Below are 25,945 nucleotides of genomic sequence, written 5' to 3' on the forward strand. Positions count from 1 at the left end.
TATATATATATATATATATATATATATATATATATATATATATATATATATATATATATATATATATATATATATATATATATATATATATATATATATATATATATATATATATATATATATATATATATATATATATATATATATATATATATATATATATATATATATATATATATATATATATATATATATATATATATATATATATATATATATATATATATATATATATATATATAAAAATTTCGAGCCTAACCGTTTCTGTGTTCGAAAAATCTACAATGATGGAGAGGGCCTTTATGCTACACCCGGGTCCGTAGTTTCTCACTACAGCCCTGTGTATCGCAATTAATCTAATTTAAAATTTTATAGCTTTTATAACTTAACCGGTGACCTGACTAGCGCAATGAAGGCGAGAGAATGACGAGAGCAGCCAGTGGGTGTAAATAGGTGTGGCAAATCATACGGTTTGTTAACGTTGGAAACTAAAAAATTTTATACTATCCAGAAATACAACGGGTCAACGTCATAGCGTTCACACGATTCAATGGAAGCGAAACGAACGGTATGACGAAAGCAAATCGATTTATACTGATATCACTAACACCACTCATGTAAGATTCATCTTACGAATACCAAAGTGCTAAGTGCTAATATTATGAATACCAAAGTGCTAACACCTGTATATATACTATATTGGAGAACAGCAACAAAACCGATAATACTACACCCAAAATCCGACGGGTATGTTTCTATTACTTTTGGGTCTTTTCGGTAACAGACCACACAATTGCGCATTGCGGTGTTAAGCTCATATTCTCGCAAAAGTAGTAAACGGTGGAATGACGAATTTCGGTTGCTGTTCATGTAGGTGTATCACACAACCAAACACATTTTCAGTGTGTGTGTTAACCTCGGTTCTGTTCGTATGTAGGATAATTCTGTCGATTTCTATGATAATGTTAGAATCGGGTCAAACCAACCGGGATTCTGGCGGATTTCTGCCAAAATTCATGCCGGAATCTGCCACAATATTGGCAGAAACCCGGTTAACGTTTTTTTGTTACTGGGTAAATTGGATAGTGAAATAAAAATTTTGGTCAGTTTCCGGATCCGGCACAGTTCTCGATCCGGACCAGTTCTCGGATCCGGACCAGTTCCCAAACTCGGACCTCCCGGTTCCCGGATCCGGACCCGCACCCGGATGTAGGCCAGCTTCCGGATCTGGACCAGTCAGTACCCGGAACCGGACTAGTCCTGGTTTTTAAATTAATTTTTAAATGTTTTGCTATTAGCAGTCAAAGTTGACCATGGAGTATCTGGCGTCCAAAAGGGGTCAACCCCCTTATTGAGTCTTATGAAAATTCAAGTTTTCTCGTTCGCTTTCCTAGGTTTTAAGATCGAAGTAGTCTATCGATTCGCAATCAGTAAATTTCGCGTTGTAGCTCACCTGTCGGTGAACTTGATATAATTCTGTTTTTGGTTGGATTGTATTGTACGTTGACGTTTCGGCCCAAACAGTCGTTCCTAAAGATAAGGGCCGATCATACACTTGATATGTATGGCTATTTTCTGTCTAATATATATTTCTTACACAAATGTATATTATTGAGCATATTTTTTTAAAAATTGCAGTGAAGTTGTCATGTCTCTACATTGAAAGTTCACCGAGCAAAAATGGATTATAAGAAAAACGGTACATTGTGGTCGGAAAGTTAAAACACGTGGAATCAATTATTATCTTTCATTATACAGTTATCGTGTCTTCGGAAGAGTTTCTGTATGGCACTTAGCGCTTTATTTGGCTGAATCACACTTGTTCGGAATTCAGTCGCTAGGGCGGCGCTGTTATCAACTTTTTAATGAAGCTAAATAGAAATGTGGTGTCTTCGAGAAAGTTGTAGATCCTGTCATTTCAAACATATCTTCTGACGATGCAAACTTTGTAGCTCCTGTATGTTTCGAGATATAGAAGGTTTTAGTTAAAACATTTTCTTACAGATTATGTTTTCAAAAAATGCGCGATATTTAAAACTTGTAGGACCTGCAAAGTTGGTATCTTCAGAAGATATATTCATAATTACCTGACATACAACTTTGCCGTAGACACCATCTTTCTATCTCGTTCCATTAAAAGTTGATAACAACGCCGCCCTAGCGATTGAATTCCAAACTAATATGAAATGATCAAATAAAGTGCTAGATGTCACACAATAACTTTGTCAAAGACACACTCTAAAACGAAAGATAAAGAAAGAATGAAAAGTAATTCATGTAATGATCTTATTTTTTCTAGACAATCAAATCAATGAACTACTAATAAAATAATGTATTTTTATAATAAAAACCAATTTTAATTTGGAAATGTAGAAGTTTTTCCATTTCCTGTAAAACATGCAAAATGTGCGTTAGTCCCTTTTGGACGCCAGCCATTCACTTAGTGCTTAGACCTTCGGTTCCGGATCCGGACATAACGGGAAGGACTCTGTATGTTTTGTACAGTGGTTACCTTGCTGTTGACGTGCGTGATAGAAAAGAAATTTCAATTTAACGACTGAAATACACCACTACTATCCCGAGTCGGTATTTTCTGACTGAGCTTTGAAGCTAGCCGAGTGTGAGCCGATCTTCAAATACAAAATGTGCCGAAACTCGTCTTTATCCACATTATGTTTGCTTCGCTTGATGCGCAATACAATGACCAGCGAAGTGCTACACACATCCAGACAATCCGACGCGTTGTATTTGACCTGCGTTAAGCCAAAGCGAGCTGAGCGCCATATTTTTTTTCCTGATGTTTTTAATGAAAAAAATATTTTTTCGATTATTTACCATTATCATACAAAGTCTAAGGGTACTTATTTGCTATCGATTACTATTTGAGTTCTCAGAAATAAATTGATGTAGGTGTTTATAGTGCTACATTAGCTGCGATAGCGATTTTTAGGAAGGTACCTCCAAATGGCGCTTGGTCCTCTTTGGCTTAACACAGGTCATTTATTGTGTAAGAATTGATGAAACATGAGTGCGACGCAGAGAAGATTTTATTGCCGTTTGGGGAATTTTTTGTTGGGGCCGTTTCAGTATTAAACTCTTGCTATTAGAGCATTTTTTCGTAAAAATATTACGGCCGAGTTTTGGGTGTAGGTACTCACCTCTGGTATTTATATTAGTGCTACCCCATATTGTGTGATGTGCATTGGCATCTCATCCCATGATAAAGGCCTTGTTTATGCTTCTGCAGTACTTTATGAGGGCATCGATTTCAGAAGGTGGTGCTGTATCCGCATCGCCAGGGAAGTAGAAAGATGCGATCACAATCTCCTGCTCTTCTCTAGCCGTCGGTGCTTCCACTGTTATTGCAACGATGTATCGTTGAATGAATTCTGTAATTGGAGAGAATTTTATTGCTCTGTTTATCAAAACTGCAGCTCTTGGAGTTGGCTGGTCGATACAATATACTAACCTGTGAGCTGAGGAATTTAAGCCAAAGATTTTGTGTTTATTTGCCCACGGCTCCTGTAGAAGAGCGATGTCTAGGCGCTCTTTGGTGAACCTCCGAGCAAGGACGCTTGTGGCTCCTTTTGCATGGGTGAGGGTTGAATGCAGTGAATGCTGCTCATTATTTCGGTGTTTCTTTACCGTGGATTTTTGGGGCCAATTCTCCATCCGCTTTATTGTACCGACGGCTAAAAACAGGCTGTGTGCTGTTCATCGTTCTAGTGGTCTTTTTTGGCCCAGTATTTGCTTCGCACCTTCGCCTACAAGGGATTTTCGATGTTCTCCTTGCGTATCAGTTCCTGAGTTGCCTTCGGTAGGTGTGCTTTAGTGTATAGCTCGTGAGACGGGCTGCCACCGATGCACTCGTTACCGTTGCTGCAGGCTTGCTCTGGTAAGAAGTCCGTTGTGAGGTGCTCCGTGTTGGGCCACCCACAGGAGCTTTTACAGTACAGTGCCTAGAACTTCCACGTTCGGCGAAGACCGGGCCCCCTTCAGCTGGCGCATTCTAGTCTTTCCGAGTACGTAGTTCAGCTGGTTGTGTTGGGAGGTTATCAGTTTCACTAAAGCCTCATCTACCGCCAAGAGGAGCTCTACCATTTTGAGGACCGTAGTTCTCTTCACGACCCTCCAGCGTCGTTCTGATTCTGATTCTGCACCAGGCGGAGGATGTTCGCATCGGAACTGTCGATGCTGTCGGGGAAATACCCGTTGTAAAGCGTTTGTTTTGGAGTCTGCGACGCTTCAACAGCTTCCAACGAAGCGCTTTCCCAGGGCTTGATCGCAGATGTGGCATCCTTCAGCCACTTAGCTGTATCTTTATCTACACAGGCGATTTCGAGATACCCTTGTTTGTGGGTGCACTTCTTAAACTTGGGTCTCGCACTGCATAAGCTCTGCTCCATGACGCTATCGATCAGCGCGCATTGAGTAGCATTCAGTTGTTCATGACTGAGGGTATTCGCAGAGTACCCAACCGGAATGATGACCATCGAGTACGACCTGGCCATTTCGCTGAAAGTTGTGCGCTATTCAGTTTTTAGTGTCTGTCCAGGATCCTGATCCTTGATTTTTTTCCGTTGCGGTACCTTCCTGCACCCACTGTCGTTCGGCGACTCCGTGTCCGTTGAACTCTGTCCCTTGGATGGTGCCTTCCCTATTGGGATTTTTGCTAACTCTAGCGCTTCAGTGGGTTTGTGGCTGTTTCTCAGCAGCCACCCATAGCATTTCTTCGTCGCTCCGCTTAAGAGTTCTTCCTGTTCCTCTTGTTTTGTTCTCGGACCCCTCCAACCCACCGTTTGCTCCGCCGGACTGGTCTGTGTCCTTCTTGGCCACTATCCGAACCTCGTCTCTATCTGGAGAGTTCATCTCCTCCAAACTCATGTTTGCAGTGTTCTTAGTGTTTTCCGTTTTGTTTACACGAATAACTAAGGAAAGGGAGTCAACCCTGTCAGAGCCCCGCTTGACACGGTAAGGACAAAAATACTGTGGGGTGCGCTGTGGTGCTCCATAGGCTCCGTACGCAGCTTGGTATTTATCATCACTCCGGATCCCAGTTCTAGTTTTACGTAAGGCTGGGGTTCGAAGTGTTGAAGCCCTCCGCCATTCATCCCTCGGCACGGGTCGCGTCACACCTTGGATTGGGGCATAAATTTACGGTACGGGTTTTGAGGCCCGCCCGTTGGCACCCTCTCATACCGATGCTACAGCAGAAGCCGACGCCGGTCCAACGACCAAATGTTATCAATACTCACTTGAAGGCAGTGGCGTAGTCAGGGGGGTTTTGGGGGTTAACCCCCCCCCCCAAATCAAAATTAATTGGATTGAAAAAAAAAATTGATGCTGACGAATATAATTTAATATTCCACAAAATATTTTTAGAAAAATATTCTCTGATCACTACATTGAGAACTGTGTTTAAAGCGTCATGAGAACTTTTGAAAAATTGTAACTTATCTCTTAGCCAAAATCCCATAGTTGTCAAATTACTTCAATGTAAAATAAAATAACTGTCTGAATTATTATGAGCTCATTTTTGGAAAGATGCTTCAAAATATGGATTAGACACAATTTTTCGAAAGGGAATCTAAATTTGAATAGGTTGATTGCATATAAAACATAAGCTTGTTTACCGAAAACTTACATACATTTCAACATTTGCTGAAAATGTATGTTTTCAGATTGTGTAGAGTTTAGACAATTCAATATGGTTAACAACAAGAATAATATTTCAGAAACTAGTTGAAAGCTGATGTAATTTTGTCTCTAGCAGGTCAGGATCGGTTTCATGAGCATTGGATTTTTGTTGTATTATCAACTATATGAATAGCCTCTTAGCAGGATGCAATGAATGGCGTACTAAAATTTTGTGTGCTACGTACTAGTACTGAAAGTTGTGAGGTTGACTAATGAAGAAAAGTAAAATGATGCTCGATAAATTTTTAACGGTCACGATCACATTCATTCGAAACTGCCAAATTTCGATGTTAAGTAACATTGAAGAATTTCAAAACGTAAAACTGTTCATCTGCTGATAGAATAATTTTGACGGTTAATCCTCCTAGAAGTAATTATAGACAAGAATTACTCTTCAACCAAATTTGGGTCGAGACTTAATATCTCCAGCAAAGTTTTCGAAAGTGCTATTTCAAACAACTTTGTCAAAGACATAAATATCCCACATATTCAGAGTATCGAAATATAGTAGTAGAAAACCTTTACAACAAGCTATTCTGAAATTACTGTATTTGATAAATCTCTTCTGTGGTAATTAAATAATAAATTCACATTGCGTTCAAGGTGCCTTTGAAGCTTACAAAAAAAATAAGGGAACTGGATTTAAAACAAATAATTCCCAGATATTAAACGGACTCAAAAACACAAAGAGTGATTCCATTTTCAGGAGCTAGCATCAATTCGGCGCTAGCTTAGTCCGCCCACCAAGTTGGTGTCGGATTCTGATGAGATGAAGTCGAAACGCAAGTTTCAGTTCCATCCATCCATAATTTAGTTATAGGTTTTGTGTTCTCAACTCGCAATGATTGTTTCAAACAATTTTATCCGTAGCGCAGAAAAACATAGTTTTCACCTAAATTTTTCTTCACTAAGAAGAAATATAGCAGGCCCAGTCCATTTAAATCCCTATATGTTGAATTCATGTAGCCTTCATATTTTCAACAAAATTGTTTGAAATGACATTGTCAAAAACTTTGCTGAAGGCACCATGTCTCTTAATATTTTTGAAAAATTAATTCACCGTAATTACCTCTATGAGAGTTAATCACTAAAATTGCTATATCAAAGCAGGCGCTGTTTTATGTTGATAACATCCCGAAGTGGTCAAACCTTCAAAGTCAAGGATTATTATATTAGGTGATCTTGAACGTTGAAAATTTTTTAGATCATTTATCCCACTCTAAAAGATCGCAATTTTTGACTTCATTGACATATTATACAAGAAAATAATCTATAGAGGTTTGAAAATTGTTCCATGTTGATCCTTCTTGTTTGTAGACTGGAATGACATCTGTTAGACTACTTATGTTTTTGAGTTTTCAATAATTTATCAAACTCATATTAAATTTTAGCATTTTTTCAAAAAAATTGCGATTTTCATCAAAACCCCCTCCAAACGAAATTTCTGGCTACGCCACTGCTTGAAGGCATGAGATAGAAAACTTGTGAGTACTATGTTACCTAACCATTTGACAGTACGGCTGTTATTAGTCGCCTCTTACGACATGGGGAAACAGAAACCCAATGAGTAAATTCTTTGCTGAAATATTTCGAGAGATTTCAGCCACCACCGGATACCACGCGGATGTTTTTTGCAGCGGATTCCAATTAACTATCTTTTTGTTCGGGTTTCTTCTACTGTGCATCGTTTTGTTTTGCTTTTCGGTCTTATTTTAATGTAAATCATATCTAAAAATTCTTCTAATATGTATTCCGCTGTTTTGATTTAACCAAGACAAATATGCGAGAAACTTTCGTGATGGGATCAAATTACTTGTCATTTTCCCCCAAATTTTTGGAACAAACCCTACATTCCGACGTGTTTACATGAAAATATATTTGAATTTATAATGTGTGGCGATGAAAACTCGAAATCGTAAAAGAGCAACATGGGAACGATACAATTGGAACATCAGAGTGCCATTCCTATTTTCCTGCTCATTTTTAACTCAATATTCGAAATGTGATTCCAGAATGAAAGACCATTCATTTCAACATTACACTTGCAATCCAGTCCGTAATTTATATTCAGACCAAAGTGGACGGAAATGGTGGCTTCCAGCCCATTTGGTCAAACACAACCTGTTTGCCTCTTCGCAGGTTCTAATGATGTCAGTTTATGTCCAATTACAGTAATCTTTTAGCTCATTTGCTCCTCTCGCTGTTCTCAAATGATCCTCTGGAAACAGACTCTTTGTACTGGAAATAGCTTCAAACCATGCACGACTACACGCAAATCCTGGAGGCACCTCTCGAGTTGATTGACCAAAAAATGAAGTGCTGAAAGACAGAGCTACGTTTTTCTTATTTTTTCAACCCCAGGAATCTCTCTCGCTGTCTCGGCTTATCGACTAATTTCAAAGTTTAATCAGTGACCATAACTTTCGCAAAGCACCTGTAAACCCATTCCGCTATCATCTGCGAGGCTCATAACACGAGAAATTAGCAATTTAATAAATTTCGCTCCGAAGGTGATAATAAATTTCCGTCCGCGATGCGGTCCGGCTGCGGTGATACAGGCCACGGTCTGCTGAATTTCGATTCTTAATATTCCGAGAGGCGAGGATTTTGTTTGTCGCTTTGGTGCACCGTTCAAGTTCAAGTTCTACGGAAGCTTGACTGAACTTATTTTTTTTTTCGTTTTGGCTCTAACAACCGGTTGCAGTCCAGTCCAGTCGGGGCAATTGGGTGCAATTTACATTAATTGCCGGTGAACGTATTTATCTCTCCTTCAAAGCCCGTTCGGGGTTTCGTCCTTGTTTTCGGCATGTCCACAATTCCTTATCACCCAGCGCTAGCTAGCTTTGGCCGGCGATTGGTTGGGTCAGGGAAAAGAAAAAAAAATAACAGCACATAACTCCGCGGGGACAACAGGTGATTTCGTACAGTGAGTCGTTTGTCGTGTTACATATTTTTTTGCTGCTGATTTATTGGCTTTATATGGTAATTTAATTACAGATGACATCTTTCAATTATGGGTACTGGTCATTAAAAATTTTTGGGCGAGTGACTTTTCATCATATAGTGTAACATCATGATGAAGTTTGCATCAGTTCAACAACGACAAAAAAAAATCATTTGACGATCACATTTTCGCAAGTTATAAATGATGCTTGTCAAAGCAATATATCTGAGAGCTGAAAAAAAACCATTTGCGTCTGTTCTGCTCGAAATGCAACAGTAGCACGGAAGCGAAATTAATTTACAAATTGGCAAACGGTCGTTGTTTTGGTTTTTTATTCTCCTTCTTACGACTGCTCGTCGGTTGTCGGAATTTCAATCAGCTGCTTCAAAAAAATTCAAAAACTGAAACGAGTAGCTCCTAATATGCCGAAAACATTCCGGTAATTTTTGTTTCCTTCCAACAGACATGTGCCCACAGATAATTGCTGCAGAAGAAAAATTCACGCTTGAAATTGCTTTTTTCTTTTTTTTTGAGGGAGGTTTTATTCAAACTAATTTGTATTGCAAACAGGAACGCCCTAAACCTCTCCAAATCGTGTAGTTTGTGGTAAGCAGTTTATTTCAAAAATAATAATCGAATCGACAATCGTTTTTACACAACTTTAAGGAAAATACATAGGTTTTACCTAATATATGTATAATCTAAAACATGCACCAATTCGGTTGAGCACTTTGGCAAATTATGTCACTCTAAATAAATGCCATCTCGTGCTCATCTCTCGTACCGATCTTTGTGGAGAGGACCGAATCACCGGAGAAAAATTATATTAACTTAACCGTGGCTCCACGCAATCCACAAACTCAGTGCGGGGTAAAATCTTCGCCCCGTGATCTGTTACAAACTGGAGTCTGGACCACGAGCCTCATTTATTTAACCTAGTTAGTTAGGCTGCCACTCAGGATCCTGCCTAGGCACTGTAAGAAGTCAACGCGTGAATGGCACGGACGACGATGCTGATGTTGATGGTGTCCTAATTTAATTTTCTCTCACTTTCCTCCATTAACTTACTGAGCTTGGTTCTTGGTTTCACTGTCGGTGCCGCCATCAGCTGGTTTGATCTCCGTAGGTTGTCCGGCTACGATGGATGGTGAAAAGATGACGTGCGGCGACAATAAAACTGATTTCAATTTTCATCACCAAGACTTTCGCATCAGTGTCTTCCATGAAGTGGACAAATTAAAACAATTTATCGTTTCCTACTAGTTTCTTCAGCAGTGAAATACACTCAGGTTTTTTTTTACGCGGGGGATACGAGCCGCGTAAATGAAAACCGCGTAAATGAAAACCGCGTAAATTTCAAAATCCGCGTAAATGAAAACCGCGTAAATTTCAAAATCAGCGTAAATGAAAACCGCGTAAATTTCAAAATCCGCGTAAATGAAAACCGCGTAAATTTCAAAATCCGCGTAAATGAAAACCGCGTAAATTTCAAAATCCGCGTAAATGAAAACCGCGTAAATTTCAAAATCCGCGTAAATGAAAACCGCGTAAATTTCAAAATCCGCGTAAATGAAAACCGCGTAAATTTCAAAATCAGCGTAAATGAAAACCGCGTAAATTTCAAAATCCGCGTAAATGAAAACCGCGTAAATTTCAAAATCCGCGTAAATGAAAACCGCGTAAATTTCAAAATCCGCGTAAATGAAAACCGCGTAAATTTCAAAATCCGCGTAAATGAAAACCGCGTAAATTTCAAAATCCGCGTAAATGAAAACCACTTAAATTTAAGAATCCGCGATAGAGGGAACCTCATTGATGGGTACCGCGTAAATTCCAAAATCCGCGTAAATGAAAACCGCGTAAATTTCAAAAACCGCGTAAATGAAAACCGCGTAAATTTCAAAAACCGCGTAAATGAAAACCGCGTAAATTTCAAAATCCGCGTAAATGAAAACCGCGTAAATTTCAAAATCCGCGTAAAAAAAAACCGCGTAAAAAAATACCGCGCAAAAAAAACCGCGTAAAAAAAAACTTGAGTGTATACCCATTTCACCAAGACGGACACCAAGATGACAATTCTTCTCTTCGTTGCATCCTGCCCACAGCCTTAGACCACTTACTGAAAGGAACTATGAAAAGTGTACTGCTCAGCTCTTGGAAAATACTCTTTTTTCCCCAGTCGGCAACCGAAAGAAAAACTCGAGCAAACGATGATGGTAATGCTAATGACGTGATGGCGCCCAGAAGCGACAAGTTGAGAAAGCAATTAATTTCTTGACCTAGGACGAAGACGACGATGGCGAACAATGGCGAACGACGTAATCACTTTCACTACTGTGCTTACTCAAACAAGGAAATGGTTCGTATATTTAGTGCAGGGGCAGTGGGTTTCTCGGGTCAGCCACCAGGAAGTGGAAAGTTGACCTCGGGTTGAACTTCGGGGAAACTTAACGTCGCCGGTTGACAGATGGTTTTCCCTATGTCACTTTCTTATGTATTTCTACAAAAACTGATGCGGTGTGACGAGGAAGTTTTGTGAAATCGTTGCGGTTGGTGAGGTTGAAAGTGAAAATTGGCTTGGCAGAAGTAGAAATGTTGTTTTACTTCTTATGCGTACCAGGAAACAAGCTTCTCCGGAAGCCGCGTAGTGCACTGGGTGCGTTCAGATATTCTAGAGAGACCGCCGCAGAGCTTAAACCTAATTCGATGTGAAGTACCCAATATTAGATCGACTAAATAGAGATGCGACTTCCGAAAGGTTAAAATTAATATGATATTTTACCGAATTCCATTTTTCCGTTCGGAAAAAAATCAGAAACGCAATCAAAGGTAAAAAATTTTCAGCTATATCTTACCTATCCTTTAAAACTAAAAAAAGGCTAGATTAATATTACCCGACCTACATACATAGAATATTGTGTTTCGATTCTATCTCTTGAGTAACTATCATCAACTTAGGTAGGAGTTTGTTTACAATTTCTCAAATAAACCAGATTTGTAATTGCTTCCCAAGACATCTGTACGCGATGGACGTTTCCAGAACGATGATGTCATCAAGCAACGCAACTTGGGCGTTATAGTGGCGTGCACTGATTGGTTAGAGCAGTGAGCCATTATATAAACCCGCGAGATGCGATTCCATATTCATTCAGTTTTGTATCATTTACTATTCGTTATTAAGCGGTCAGTCGAGGCAGAAGTCTTTTATTACCAGTCAGTGCAGTCTATAACGACAAAGAATAGTGGTTATCTTGCGCACTCTCCGCCTCGTCGAGATTTCAGTGTTTTTCCCTTCTTTTGTGTTTCTGTTTACGAGTACCGTTAGCCGGTTAGTAACCAGTGAAGCAGTGTTCTTCTAATAAGCCGTCTGGATTCCGTTACATACACAAGTTAAGTATTAGTTTACGTTTCCCCTTCTTGGTTCTCTTACTAACGTGCACTGGGCAATAGGCACGTGCAAAAATGACTTCCCCTGACGGCGGTTCATCTTATGGTGAGATGGACGTCGAAACCAAATCGGCTCACCGGCTCAAAGTATATCCTAGCTCGGCCACCGGGTGATCTTCTTCCGGACCAAAGACAAAAAGTGTTTGAATCTGTTGCAGATTTCTCGGGTTCTGGCGGATCGGTATTCGGCCGTGACAGAGATATCGAAAATTCACCCTGATAAGCTTCGGGCGGTTGTTAACAGTTTAAACCAGGCAAATGATATGGCTGGCTACGGGCCCTTTACGAAGGAGTACAGGGTGTATATTCCAGCTAGCAGGGTTGAAGTCAGTGGGGTCGTTTCCGATTCGAGTCTGAATTGTGAGGACCTTCTAAAATATGAGACTGGCTGTTTCAAAGACCCCATGCTTAAGCCAGAAGATACTGGAGTGCAAACGTTTGCATTCAGCATCAGTCGCAGCTGACGGCAAGAAAATATACGTCAACTCAGACTCTTATCGGGTGACCTTCGCCGGTTCTGCTCTTCCCAACTACCTCCTCTTTGACAAGGTTCGTCTACCTGTTCGCCTCTTTGTGCCGCAGGTCATGTACTAAATACAAACAATTGGGACACACAGCCTCCCATTGTAGCAATAAAGCCCGTTGTGGGAAATGCGATTGGAATCATGCTGATGATTCCTGTGGAAGAGATGTCGAAAGTTATAAAAATCGCAGTATACTGCCTAAGCTCGACCCACATTACTTCACATCCTTGCTCTCACTTGAGTACTATGGCTCTAATTTTCATAACTTTCCCTAGCCAGTAATCTCTAGCTAGTTTAATGTCGTTAAAATGTAAAAAAAGAAAATGTGACTAACATAGTCGAAATAAAAAAGGATGGCGAAAAGTGTCTTTTTTTTTTTTTATACCCTCCACTAACCCCCACACCAAAGAGCTCACACAGAGAGCCCCCTGGTAATGGACACAACAAGTAAACAAAAAGAAACGCGGAGATCAAAACAACAAACAAAATAATATGAAATCCCAGTGGAACTTAGTTCCTTTGAAGGGATTCACAAAAAATGAGCTTAATTTAAATCAAAAATTTTTCTTTACTGTGGGGGAAACCCACATGATCTCCCTTCATGTCCCGCGTACAAACAGCACGGGGAGAATCTTAAGCGTTCCCTTTAGGGACGCTCCAAGCGATCTTTTGCAGAAATGCTTAAGATAGCTACGCCACCTGTCTCTACGAACATCTATACCAAGTTGTCTACTGACGAAGGCGACCGTGATGAACCCCAGGAGGGAACATCTTCTGCTGTGCCTAGAAGCAATAGAAAAAGGAAGAACATTTCTTCTCCCAAGTATTTTGGGGATCAAAAAGTGCTATTCTTTCAACCGAATCGACCTCCCCTCGACACCAGGCATTGAAGTTGTCGCTTGCCAAACCAGAATTAAAGGCAAAGACCTTTGCATTGCTTCCACCTACATCCCACCTAAAGCCTCAGTTAGCCACCGACGGCTTTGCGATATTGCGGAACTCCTCCCCGCACCGAGGCTAGTTTTAGGTGACTTCAACTCCCACGGTACGGCATGGGGTTGCCTTCATGATGATAATCGATTTACCCTAGCTTTGCGACAACTTCAATATGACCATTTGGAATACGGGTGAAATGACATGGATTCTTGACCCGTCCGAGCGCCTTAGACCTGTCCCTTTGCTCGACATCGCTGCGGTTAGATTTCATGTGGAAGGTAGTCTCTGATCCTCGCGGCAGCGACCATCTGCCAATCGTAATTAATATTGCTAACGGTTCAGGGCCACCAAATACAATCCATGTTTCGTATGACCTCACACGAAATATTGGAAGAGCTATGCGTCCACGATATTCGGCAAAATCGAGTCCACACAAAAGCTTCTCCGGAGGAAGAGCACGGGCTCCTGGTTGGTTTGATTCTCGATACCGCGACTCACGCTCAGGCTAAACGCGTGCCATACTCGAACTCTCGTGGGCGTCCTCCCAACCCATGGTGGGACAAAGAGCGCTCAGACTTGTACGCGGAGAAGGTCGCCGCGTACAAGATCTTTCGGGACGACGGGCTGCCAGCCAGCTACCGACAGTACGCGATGGCGAAAGCGCGCAAGATGAGTTTGATGGAAGCCAAAAACGTAGCTATTGGCGCCGGTTCGTTGACGGGCGAACGAGTGAAACATCGATGAGCATTCTTTGGAGCACGGTCCTATACCCACGGAATCGAAGCACAGTACTAACGAGCATGGAATATTCAAACCAACAGAAGATCTACTGCACCGTGTCCGCTCTGTACGCCGCGTACGAAAAATCGTTTTCGATGGTGAAGTTCTCACCACCGCTTTCTTGCTGTCTTATTATGACACAGAGAAGCCTCAGGGCTAAACAGAATCAAATTCAGCTTGTCGAAGAATCTGCCAGACTCTGCCAGGAGACGCTTGTTAAGTTTATTTACTAAGTTTCTAGAAGGTATTATTGTCCAACATTATTGGAGTGTTATCGTGATCAAAAAACCAGGAAAACCAGCTTTCGACCACAGCTGCTGTCCTGTAACCGGAAGTTGTTCGAGATATTGATTTCATTTCGCCTCGACAATCGGGTCTTCCTGTCAGATGCACAATTTAGCTTTCGCTAAGGTAAAGGGACAAACGATTGCCTTTCGTTGCTGTCAACAGAAATTTAAATGGCCTATGCTAGTAAAGAGCAGATATATCTTTGGACTGATTAAACTAATTTCTTTGTTTGTTTAGTGTTTATATGACCAACTAGGAAACTAATCCACGGGGCATTTAATGTGCGTGGGGAATACGCATGGTCTTGTCTGAGTGAAATGATGACTGTTGATTCATATATTAGGGATTGAGAATTGGCAGTTCGTGAGAAGAATCAGAATCTATTTACCCCAATTTACAGCAGTTATGTTAGCACGAAGAATATATGGTCGGTGTTGAGTCAGACCGGACTAAGTCGCAAGACCTTAAATTAGTTAAATTAGTTTCAAATTATAATGTGAGGGATGCTGCAATTCAGGCTTTAAACTCGTTTTTCTCGAAATCAATGCGGTGTCACTTAGTCCGATCTGACTTGACATCAACCATATGTTTTATTGTCATATTCATTGACTTACGTTTAGTCTCATTAATTAATTTAATGAAATTTAATTGATTGTTCTCAATATATCGAATACTTTCAACCTGTCATGTTAACTATATTTCTTCATGAGTATAAAATATTCTAGCTTGATTATTCACGTAAAAGGTGATAGGTTCATTTCTGTTCGTTCTTATTGTCTCCAATCTTGTTCTAGTAATTAGTGTAAACAATAGCGTCATATTCGATATATAAAGCTAGTCTTTTCAGGTATTTCGGTAGTGCTTATTTTATACCGTTTAAAATGTACTTCAGTTAGCTTAACAACGCGCACGAATATTGATAACATAAAAATCGGCACCTTATTCAATTGTTCGCGGAGAAAGAAACCAATATATAACTGTCATTTTATTTGCTATATAAATATCAAAGTTTATACACGAAAATAATACTTGTATTATGAAATCTTCAATAGCATAGGTATTGCCATATCTGTCAACAGTTTTTTCGGCATTTAATTAGCAAGGGACTGGAAGGTGAAGTATATTTTTCAATATTTAGAGCCATAGTACTCAAGGGAGAGCAAGGTGTTGAAAGGAGAAAGTTTAGAAAAGCGTGGAAGGATCATATATGCAAGCTTAGAGCTCACCGGCGACTTAACCCTTTGTCTGCTACCGTAGTGGTCAGGGTCTTTTGGCATTAGAAATGCGAATCACCTGAGTCTACGGCATGTCCGAACAAGCGTAAAGTAACTTGTTACTTCATGCTGTCGGAACCGACAAAAAGTTAAGTCACGGTAAACTTCCACACTAAGCATTTGCGACGTTGAAACTCATTGACTGAGCCAGTTTTGTTTGTTCCCTCACCAATTGCCTGCCTGAGTGATTTTATTTTATCGACTATTGTGACTGTCTCAGCGTGTGTGAACAATTCCACGCACTTGTATCGCTTACCTCATGAAAATAAATCTGCTAATATAAGTAAAAGTTGTTCTGAAATATGTTGGTGTAGGTTTAAGGCTCCCAAATCATAGATATATAGAAATTTTTTAAAAGAATTTTATGACGGTCGTCAATAAAAACCAGTAATACATTTATGACTCGTTTTTAATAATTGAATTGATTTTTCCGTACCACACCGACAGGTTTGTAAGAAAATTTATTTGGAATAATCTTAAATTCCATTTTATTGTTCACATATTGTACAAAGATTTCATCTTCGGACGCAGATTTATTGAGTGAATTGATCGTCGGATACAAGGGGGGCAAAAATTGACCATTTCTGCGTTGTCCCCTAACGCAAATATCATGTTTTTTCAATTTTTCATGAACACAAAGCACGCTATCTATGAAATCTTTTTTAGAAGCTATTAGTACTCATCAATACCTTTCTAAAAATATGCTATTTGTATATAACAAGCTTTGGAATCGTTCTTTCAGAGGGGTGCACTGAAGTGTTGTCCCCTAACGCTTTCCGTTGCAATACGATAAATCTTTTGCAGAGTTACTTTGAGAGCCTACAGAATAGTAATTGGACATAAAAGATATAACAAACCTATTTCAGCAATACCGCAGCCATGCAGTGTTATGGGTGGTCTCAGGGGCGGGGAGAGGGGGGGGGGGGTTTCCATTAAAGTGAAGGCCTTATAATATCGAAAAATTATCAAGTTTTTTATTACATATATCAGTAAATAAGCTATCTAAGTATAAATCAACAATTTCAGAACAGAGTTCGAAGTGATTTCAAAGATGGAACGCATTAGAATGGAACACATTAGAATACTAAATAAGTATGAGAGCGAGCGGAAGAATTTGGTCATAGGGAATAACACTCACTCGTCGTCACATTCTTTCAAATTAGCGGGATAATTATTGACCACTTGGAACTAACGCGGTTTGTCTTTTCGGGATAGATTTTCTTCAACATGAACCAAACATCGTAGTTTAATGCAGTTTTTTGATGTTTTTATAGCACGTTAAATTCGAATTGTTATCCCGAGGATGTGCATTTCTTAGAATTCGCTAATAAAAGATACAATTTACGAAATTCTCCAGTTTTCTATCATTTAGATAATTCAATGACAAGCCATAAGACCGCAATTGTGTGAAATTTTTTAACGATTTTTTTTGTACTCTAATATATCTAAATTTTCAAAAAGCTGGATCTTACCCTTCTTTTCCAAAAATTGCGTAAAACGGCTACATTTTGATTAATTTCCGCAATCATCACTAATAAGTGTCGTTTTGCAGATCTATGAGTAGAAACAGTTGTGCAAACGCCAGAGGATGAACTGAAAGGGCGATATTCTCTTTCGAATTTTTTTTCAACCGTATTACTCGTATTTCGCGACAACATTATATACAATATGTAAATATAATAACTGCTCGACTGAGTATAATCGTTTGACAGTCTTTCCTTTGTTGAATTGCTTCAGAGTCACATTTGTGTATTTGTAACGTAACAAGAAAATAAATATTGAACAACCCTATGTTATCTGCCTTAATCATCAGTCAATTTTTTTTTCAAGATTTTATAAGGTCAAAAAACAAAGTCAGTGCACCAAACTTACATGAAAAAAACTTAGTTGGTGAACAAAATAAAAAAAATCGAGTCACCCTAAGAAACAGGTAATTTTATTTCATATATTTTCTTATGCCAATCAGGAGCAGATCTAGAAAAAAAATTCGGAGGGGGTCCAAAATTTCGACTTTAAAATGTTCATTGTACAATACGTAATATGTAATATCCTCATTTAATTAAAATCAGTTTTGGTAATCGAATCTTGTTTGCAAAGATTTTGAACTTAGAATGAATTTAAAAAATAAACTTTTTTAAAAATTCTCAAGATGTTAAAAATTTGGGGGGGGGTCCGAACCTCCAAGACCCTCCCCCTGGATCCGCCACTGATGTCAATAATATATTAAACTTACCAAAACTACTTGAAACCACCTTTTTCGATCCATTAGAAAGTGGCGATTGTGGTCTACAATCTCTTCTATACCGGTCCACACTGTGGTATGCGGTGTGTCCTGTCCTCATTTTATATTAATTTGATTTCTTAATAAAACACATGAAGGTGAAACTAGAAATACATCTGGTTTGGCAGCTCAAATCTTTATTTTGAGTTATTCACAGGTTCAGAGGTAATATACATCGCTTTGTTTGAGCTTCAACAAACACTTCGGTCGCGTTAGGGGACAACACTTCATATGCGACCGTTTGTGTTCATTTCGGTGTTGTCCCCTAACGCAGTGTTCGCAGCGGTCGTGAAAAAAAATTCCTAAGAACTTGAAAATCTAAGTATACAGTATTGTTCTGTGACTATCGATGATCAAATTTCTAGAACAAATAGATGCTCTAAAGTTTGAGATAGAGTAGGTTTTTTGATAAATACAAGTGTAGGTTGGAAAATCAATTTATTGCGCTGTTGTCCCCTAACGCGACATTTTCACCTCTCAGAATCAAAGGACAACCTGAAAAACATCAAACCCATAACATTAACGATGTTTTAGGACTTTTAAAGTATTCAATTAAGTTTTTTGAGCGTACATCGTAAGATTTTTCAAACGACGAGCTGTTAAAAGTTGCATTATGCGTGCAAACGTTGTCCCCTAACGCTGGAATGTGTCTAAAGGTAATCGCTTTTCATAGTATTGTATTGTTTTTAGAATGTCGTGATTCGACGGAATACAGAAACAAAGAATAATGAAATCGTGAACATTCCGTTAGATTCAATTAAACATGAGCAACACTCCCGACTGTCGGCAGTCTGGAGTTGAAGTTGCTTTTTTTACAGACCGATCATTTCCAAATTAATTCAACAAACGATAAATCTACCACAAATTCTCAGCAGCCGGCTGCCCAGAGTAATAAACACATAATAACACTTCTGAGAGTTGCATAGATCAGTGGCGGCGCTAAGGGGGGGGGGGGCGAAGGGGGCAACCGCCCCGAGCGGCAAAATCAGGGGGCGACATTTCCTACTCAACAAAATTCTATTTCATTTTTTAGTAATTGTTCAAGTTTTCAAGTTTCATTAATCACGATAAAAATCAAGTGCGGATGAAAAGCTTGAATTTATATTATTTTCGCATCTGTTGACAATTAAAAAGTTAGGGGATCGGGATGACGGATGCGATCGAACAAAACTATATACTTATTGATCAGTCTCAAAAGATTCAACGGAGATGAGTTTCCGAATGTCCTTGTAGTAGTGTGAGTATTAGACCCGCAACAATTTCGACTTTTTTCGAAACACTGTTAAATCAAACGGTAATTGGCTTTACATACAATTGGTCAAATATGAGCTTTTTTCGAAAACTCTAGTTCACTCACAAGAATTTTCAAGTTTGTATGTGAAAATATATGAATAATGGGCAATCGAAACAATAGATTCAATACAAAATGCCAGCATCATCTTGTGCATCCCAAAATCTGCAGATATATAGCTTAAAGTATAAGGATCAACATTTCCAAAGACTGCAAATTGATACGATTTTGCAGTAAAAAGATATTCTCATGTAAAGTTATGTGTTGCCTCTCTTTCTCGCACACGCTTAGAATAGGAAATTTCGAAAAAAAATGGTTAATCTTTAAAGTTAATAAACTTTTTAGGCGAACCTCCAATCAATATGTGATCTTTACCAAAGCTGTTCGTTATAAGATAAGCTACGCGACCGCAAGTTTTGAGGTATGCAGAGTTACTGTGAATTTTTTTTATTGGAATTTAAGTTATTTCCGAATTTCCATATATATATATATATATATATATATATATATATATATATATATATATATATATATATATATATATATATATATATATATATATATATATATATATATATATATATATATATATATATATATATATATATATATATATATATATATATATATATATATATATATATATATATATATATATATATATATATATATATATATATATATATATATATATATATATATATATATATATATATATATATATATTACTATAGAAACTTGAAACCTCTTGTGGGTGAACTAGAGCTATCATAAAAAGCTTATATTTTGCATATGATTACCATTATCAATTACCGTTCGAATTAGCAGTGTTCTGAAAAAATTCAAAATTGTTGCCGGTCTAGTGAGTATGCAGACTAATTTACTGGAATTAAACCAGGCAGCTCTACCATACACAGGGTGTATCAAATCAACTGTTACAAAGTTATTGAACTTTTTTTTGTAAACAACTTGTTTGTCTTTAAATGTCTCTACCTCAAAAAGTATATAGGTAGAGTATTTTCAATCTTTTAATTTCATTGGAAAGGTGCTTCCTTTCCTGTTACGTGTAGCGGCTGCGTTGGTCCAGTATAGTCGATAAGACAACCGGTCTAATAAGTGTTCTATCGAAGGTTAGTTTTGTGCGCTAGCGTACGTTATTTGACCGAATATTTTTTTTAGGAATGGGTGGATCCGAGAGTTTAAAAACGATAAGACCGTTGAGAAGGGCGGAATTCCGGGTGAACTTCTAAAAGTCTAAAAAGTGACCGGCTGTGAGAAGCAATCCACTCCGTGATCGGGATGATCTGCGCGGTAGAAACAATTCCTTCGGATTGGTTAAATGGCCTCATATGTCCTATCTTCAAGAAGGACTACAGACATAACGATCATCAATGCCGCCTACAAGGCAGTCTCTCATGTTCTTTTGAGGAGACTGCGTCTGTTGGCTGAATCCTTTGTCGATGAATATCAAAGCGGGTTTCGGGAAGCACGATCGACAACGGACCAAATGCGACAAATTCTGGATATATTAAGAGAATACAGGAATCAGGAATCAGAATATATTGGCTCAAATGGCACGTTCCCCGGACATAGTCGGGGATTTGTGCCTTGCCGTGTGTTTTCATCATTTCCTGAGCGGAAGGAAAGGACAAGGAGGTGTGGGGAAGTAGAATTGGAAGGGTGGGAAAAATAAAAACACAAAACAAAAATAAACAACAGGTAAGTTAAACTCACAAGTAGTTCAACTTGCCTGCGAATAAGCCTAAAGCTCTTTACCACATTGGATAAGAAACTTTAGTATGTCTCTGAGTTTCAGTCGACCAAACATGGTTTCGTCTATATAAGGACGGCTGAAGACTCGAAATCGCAATTGCGCTACCGCTGGACAGTTGCATATCAGATGATATGAGGTTCCGTAGTCGGATTCACAAAGATCACATGAAAAAGACTCAGCGCGCTGAATAGTTGCCATGTGATAATTGAGTTTGCAGTGGCCGGTTAAAGCCCTGGTCAGCATGCCGCAGTGGTGCTTCGAAAAATGTAAGAGATTTTTCGAAACCACTGGGCATGGTTGTTCTAGAAACGCCTTTGTTTGGCGACACGTTTGTAGATTTCTCCAATAATTTCGGTGCTCGGACGAAGCCCAGGACCGTATTTTTTGCCTTATCCAACTTGTCGAAATTGGCAGCGCGGGCTCAGGACCAACGAAGTCAATCGCTGAACCTGCCCTGGCCAATTCGTCAGCCCATTCATTTCCAGTAATACCGCAATGTCCGGGCACCCAGACAAGGTAGATAGTGTTGACAATGCTTAGTTCTTCGATTTGGGTTCGGCACGCGATCACTAGCTTGGACCGGGATTTGTCTGAGCTAAGAGCCTTAATTGCAGCCTGACTATCGGAGCAGAAGTTTATAACTCTGCCGGACAAACTCAGTTGAAGGGCCGATTGCACCCCGCACATAATCGCAAAGATTTCTGCTTGGAATACAGAACAGTATCTACCTAGTGAGTGAGATTGTTCCAATCTCATTTCACGACAGTAGACACCAGCACCAGCACGTCCCTCCATCAGAGAACCGTCAGTGTAACAAACCACTTGCGTTTGTTGTTGTCTTTCCATAAAGCCAGACAACCACTCCTCTCGAGAGGGAATCTTCACATGGAATGTCCTGTAAGGAAAACTACAAGTGAGTGTAATATCGCTGGGAGCAAGAATATCTTCACCCCATGTAACCATTTGTGACCACAATCGTGTATGACTGGTAGCAAGATCAACATGATTACTGTTCCAAAGCCCAGTAACCTGCAGTCTGTATGCACATGATAGTGCTTCTTGTTTTAAGTGTATGTGTAATGGTTTGATATTTAGAAGTGCCTCAAGAGCAGCAGTCGGAGTCGTGGTGAAAGCACCAGTCAACGCCATGAGCGCCATTCTTTGCAGATGGTTTAGCTTTGACTGGACTGTCACCACCTCTCCCCTCTGCCACCACACAAGGCATCCGTATGACAGTATTGGACGTACAATTGTCGTGTAAATCCAATAGATGTATTTAGGTTTGAGACCCCAGGTCTTTTCAAAAGTTCGTCTGCACTGCCCGAAGGCCATGCACGCTTTCTTGACTCTGAACTCAATGTGAGCAGACCAATTCAGTTTGGAATCCAATATGACTCCAACGTATTTGACTTGATCTGCGCACAGTAGCTCAGAATCAAAGAACTGCAAGGGACGAACCCCGGTTGTTATTCGCTTCTTCGTGAAAAGAACCATTGAAGTTTTGCTTGGGTTAACTGATAGTTTAACTTGTCGACACCACTGTTCGACGGCTCTTAATGCCTGTTGCATTAAGTCAAAGATTGTTCCGATGCAAAATCCAGTAATTAGTATTTGGTAATCGTCAGCAAACCCGTAGGTCGGAAATCCAAGGTCATTGAGTTTCTTCAACAAGCCGTCAGCTACTAAGTTCCATAACAAAGGTGACAGAACGCCGCCCTGAGGACAACCGCAAATACTCAACTTCCGTATCTCAGCCTGTCGCAGTGACGAGCAAAGTATGCGGTTACTAAGCATTGCGTTTATCCAACCTGAGATACATGCAGGTATCCCATGACCGCGCGTCGCTTCCAGAATAGACTGGAAGGACACATTGTCAAAAGCACCCTCAATATCTAGGAATACACCCAAGCTAGATTGCTTGAGCGAGAAGGCTTTCTCAATGTTGTTAACAACATCGTGAAGCAGAGTTATTGTGGATTTCCCACACTGATATGCATGTTGCATTTTGTGCAGTGGATATTCAACTAAACTAACGTTCCTGATGTGATGATCGATTATCCGTTCCAAAGCTTTCAGAAGAAAAGAACTTAAGCTGATAGGCCTAAAACTCTTGGCTTCTTCATAGCTTGAGCGCCCCCCTTTGGGAATAAATTTAACAGTTATTTCTCGCCATGCTTTCGGGATATACCCGGTAGCAAGACTAAAAAGCAAAATCTTTTTCAAGACATGTTTAAGAATATCAAATCCCTTTTGCAGTAGCACGGGAAGTATTCCATCTTTTCCGGGTGATTTGTATGGAGCAAAGCTGTCAACTGCCCACTTGATCGATTCAGTGGAAACCAATGTGCGTGCTAACGCCCACTAGTCCGAATCACCAGAATGAGATCTGTGAACATTGTTCAACTCCGGATCGATACAACCTGGAAAGTGTGTGTCGAAGAGACAATTAAGAACATCTTTTTCGTCCGTCACATAAACACCATCTCTGGTTTTCAAGGAGTTCATCTGAAAATCATTCGATTTGGAGAGAATTTTATTTAATCTGCTAGCCTCGTTCAGACTAGAGACATTAGTGCATAGGCTTTGCCAGCCAGCCCGTTCTGCAGATCTAAGACATTTCTTATATGCACTACGAGCTGACCTAAAAGCCCTGGAGTCATCACGCTGACGCCGGTTCCAAGCTCTTCTCATAACTTTCTTCATTCTTTCAAGCTCAGCCCTCCACCAAGGGGTTCCCCTAGTCGATTTAACAGTACGAAGTGGACAAGCTTCTTCGTAGGATGCTAATATGAATGAGTTTGTCGTATCCACGACGTCATCTAAGTCGTCTAATTGACTAATTGTTGGAAAATATCCATGAAATTTAGTCGCCAAGTTTTCCAAAAAGAGGTCCCAGTTTGTAGATTTAGGATTACGATATGTCACCACATTGAAGGTGACATCAAAATGATCGAAAAATATATATTTATGATCGGATAGAGAGTTCAGTTTCATTTGGAACCTGCCAATTTCCCAGTTCATGCAAAATTCTATCAGAGCAAAGTGTTATGTCTAACACCTCCTCCCTCCCAGACCTCGCAAAAGTTGGTCGGTTTCCCACATTCAGAATATGGAGATTTGTACTACTTATGTACTCCATCAGTTCAGAGCCTCTCAGATTGATGTCTGAGCTGCCCCAAATGATGTGATGAGCATTCGCATCACTGCCGATAATGAGCGGAAGCCCGTTTCTGCTACAATATGCTACAACGCTTTTGAAATCATCAGAAGGAGATGATTCGTTATGCGGTAGGTATGCTGAACAATATATATATTTTTTGTCTACGTTTCCGACAGTCAATGTAACTGTGACAACACAGATATCGCGAGTTGTGAGCTCCGATATGAGACACGCGTCAATAGCCTTATTTGCAAGAATGCAAGCACGAGGCATTTCACGTGGGTTAGTCATGCCTGTCTTGTTGTAAGCAATGAAGGCAGTGTTAAGTAACTTTCCAAAATAGAAGTTTCCTTTATGGAAATACGGTTCTTGAACCAATGCTATGGAAGCTTTACCTTCCTGCATGAGTCGAGATAAATTCATAGTTGCTGTACGTTTATGTTGGAGATTGACTTGTGCTATTCTACCCATTGTTGATTAGAGAACTGTACATTTCATCTCCAACACAAATTGCACAACAACTAGAGGACACCAAGCGAGTTGGGATGTTAACGCATTTAGCGAGCCATATCAGGTTTAAATGGGACATGATCATTTGATTCCCACGATTTGCGAAGAAAATAATGGTCCACTGTGTCAGAGATTCGCATAACACAGTAAGGGCAAAACCCAAAATGCTCCGTACGCGACTGGCATATTTTAGACCCTCCAGTCATTAAGTCCTCGGCACGGAGCTACACCTTGACTTAGGGTCTCCTACTTTCAGTCGCCTCCTACGACATGGCAGCAGGACTCCAGTGGCTCAATTCTAGGCCGGATACCACACGGCCTCTGGGCAGGTTCATCTGTACACATCGAAATTTGATAATCGAAACTCAACAAAACTTCACCGAACTACCATCAGCCGAGAGTCTCAGCAAACCCCCAGCCAACAAAAATTCGGCAAAATTAAGTGGATCATCGGTGACAAAATCGGTGTGTAGAGTGAACGTTCCGCTGCGTAATGCAGTATACTGGGGAGTTCGCCCGACTCTTCCCAGGCTCCGTTCGCCATTGAGAATGTTTTAAACCCCCTCAATAATTTTACCCATAGCACGGGTCGCATGACACTATGGAATTGGGGTTCCCTGTTTGGTGGATTTTTACCACTAAAACAGGTAGTCCGTAGTGTAATTCTTAGCCGGTTGAAACAACCACTACCGACACTACACGGCTTATCTAGGCTGTTCGGTGAAAGAAGCTGACATTGAAGAACAGCTTCCATATTTAGATGGGCGAACAGCCGCAGAAGGAAGGAAGGAAGGAAGGATAACGGGAGGAGAGGGATTTGGGCTAAGCGCTTATTTAAAGGCGGCGCAGGCTCGCCTTGTCAGGGCTGCTTTAGGGCATGTGGTATTTAGGCCTAGAACGTATAGGGCCCACTACTTCGTCCTACCACACCCGCAGTCAGCCCCCGCTGCTGGTTCGGGTCGCGAATCACAACTAGTTGCTATCGCGATTAAGCATTATCCACCACCTATGACCCGCCCGGTTGCTTGCAGCTCAGCTT

The sequence above is a fragment of the Topomyia yanbarensis genome, chromosome 3, assembly GCF_030247195.1.
Source record: "Topomyia yanbarensis strain Yona2022 chromosome 3, ASM3024719v1, whole genome shotgun sequence".
Taxonomy (NCBI): Eukaryota; Metazoa; Arthropoda; class Insecta; order Diptera; family Culicidae; genus Topomyia; species Topomyia yanbarensis.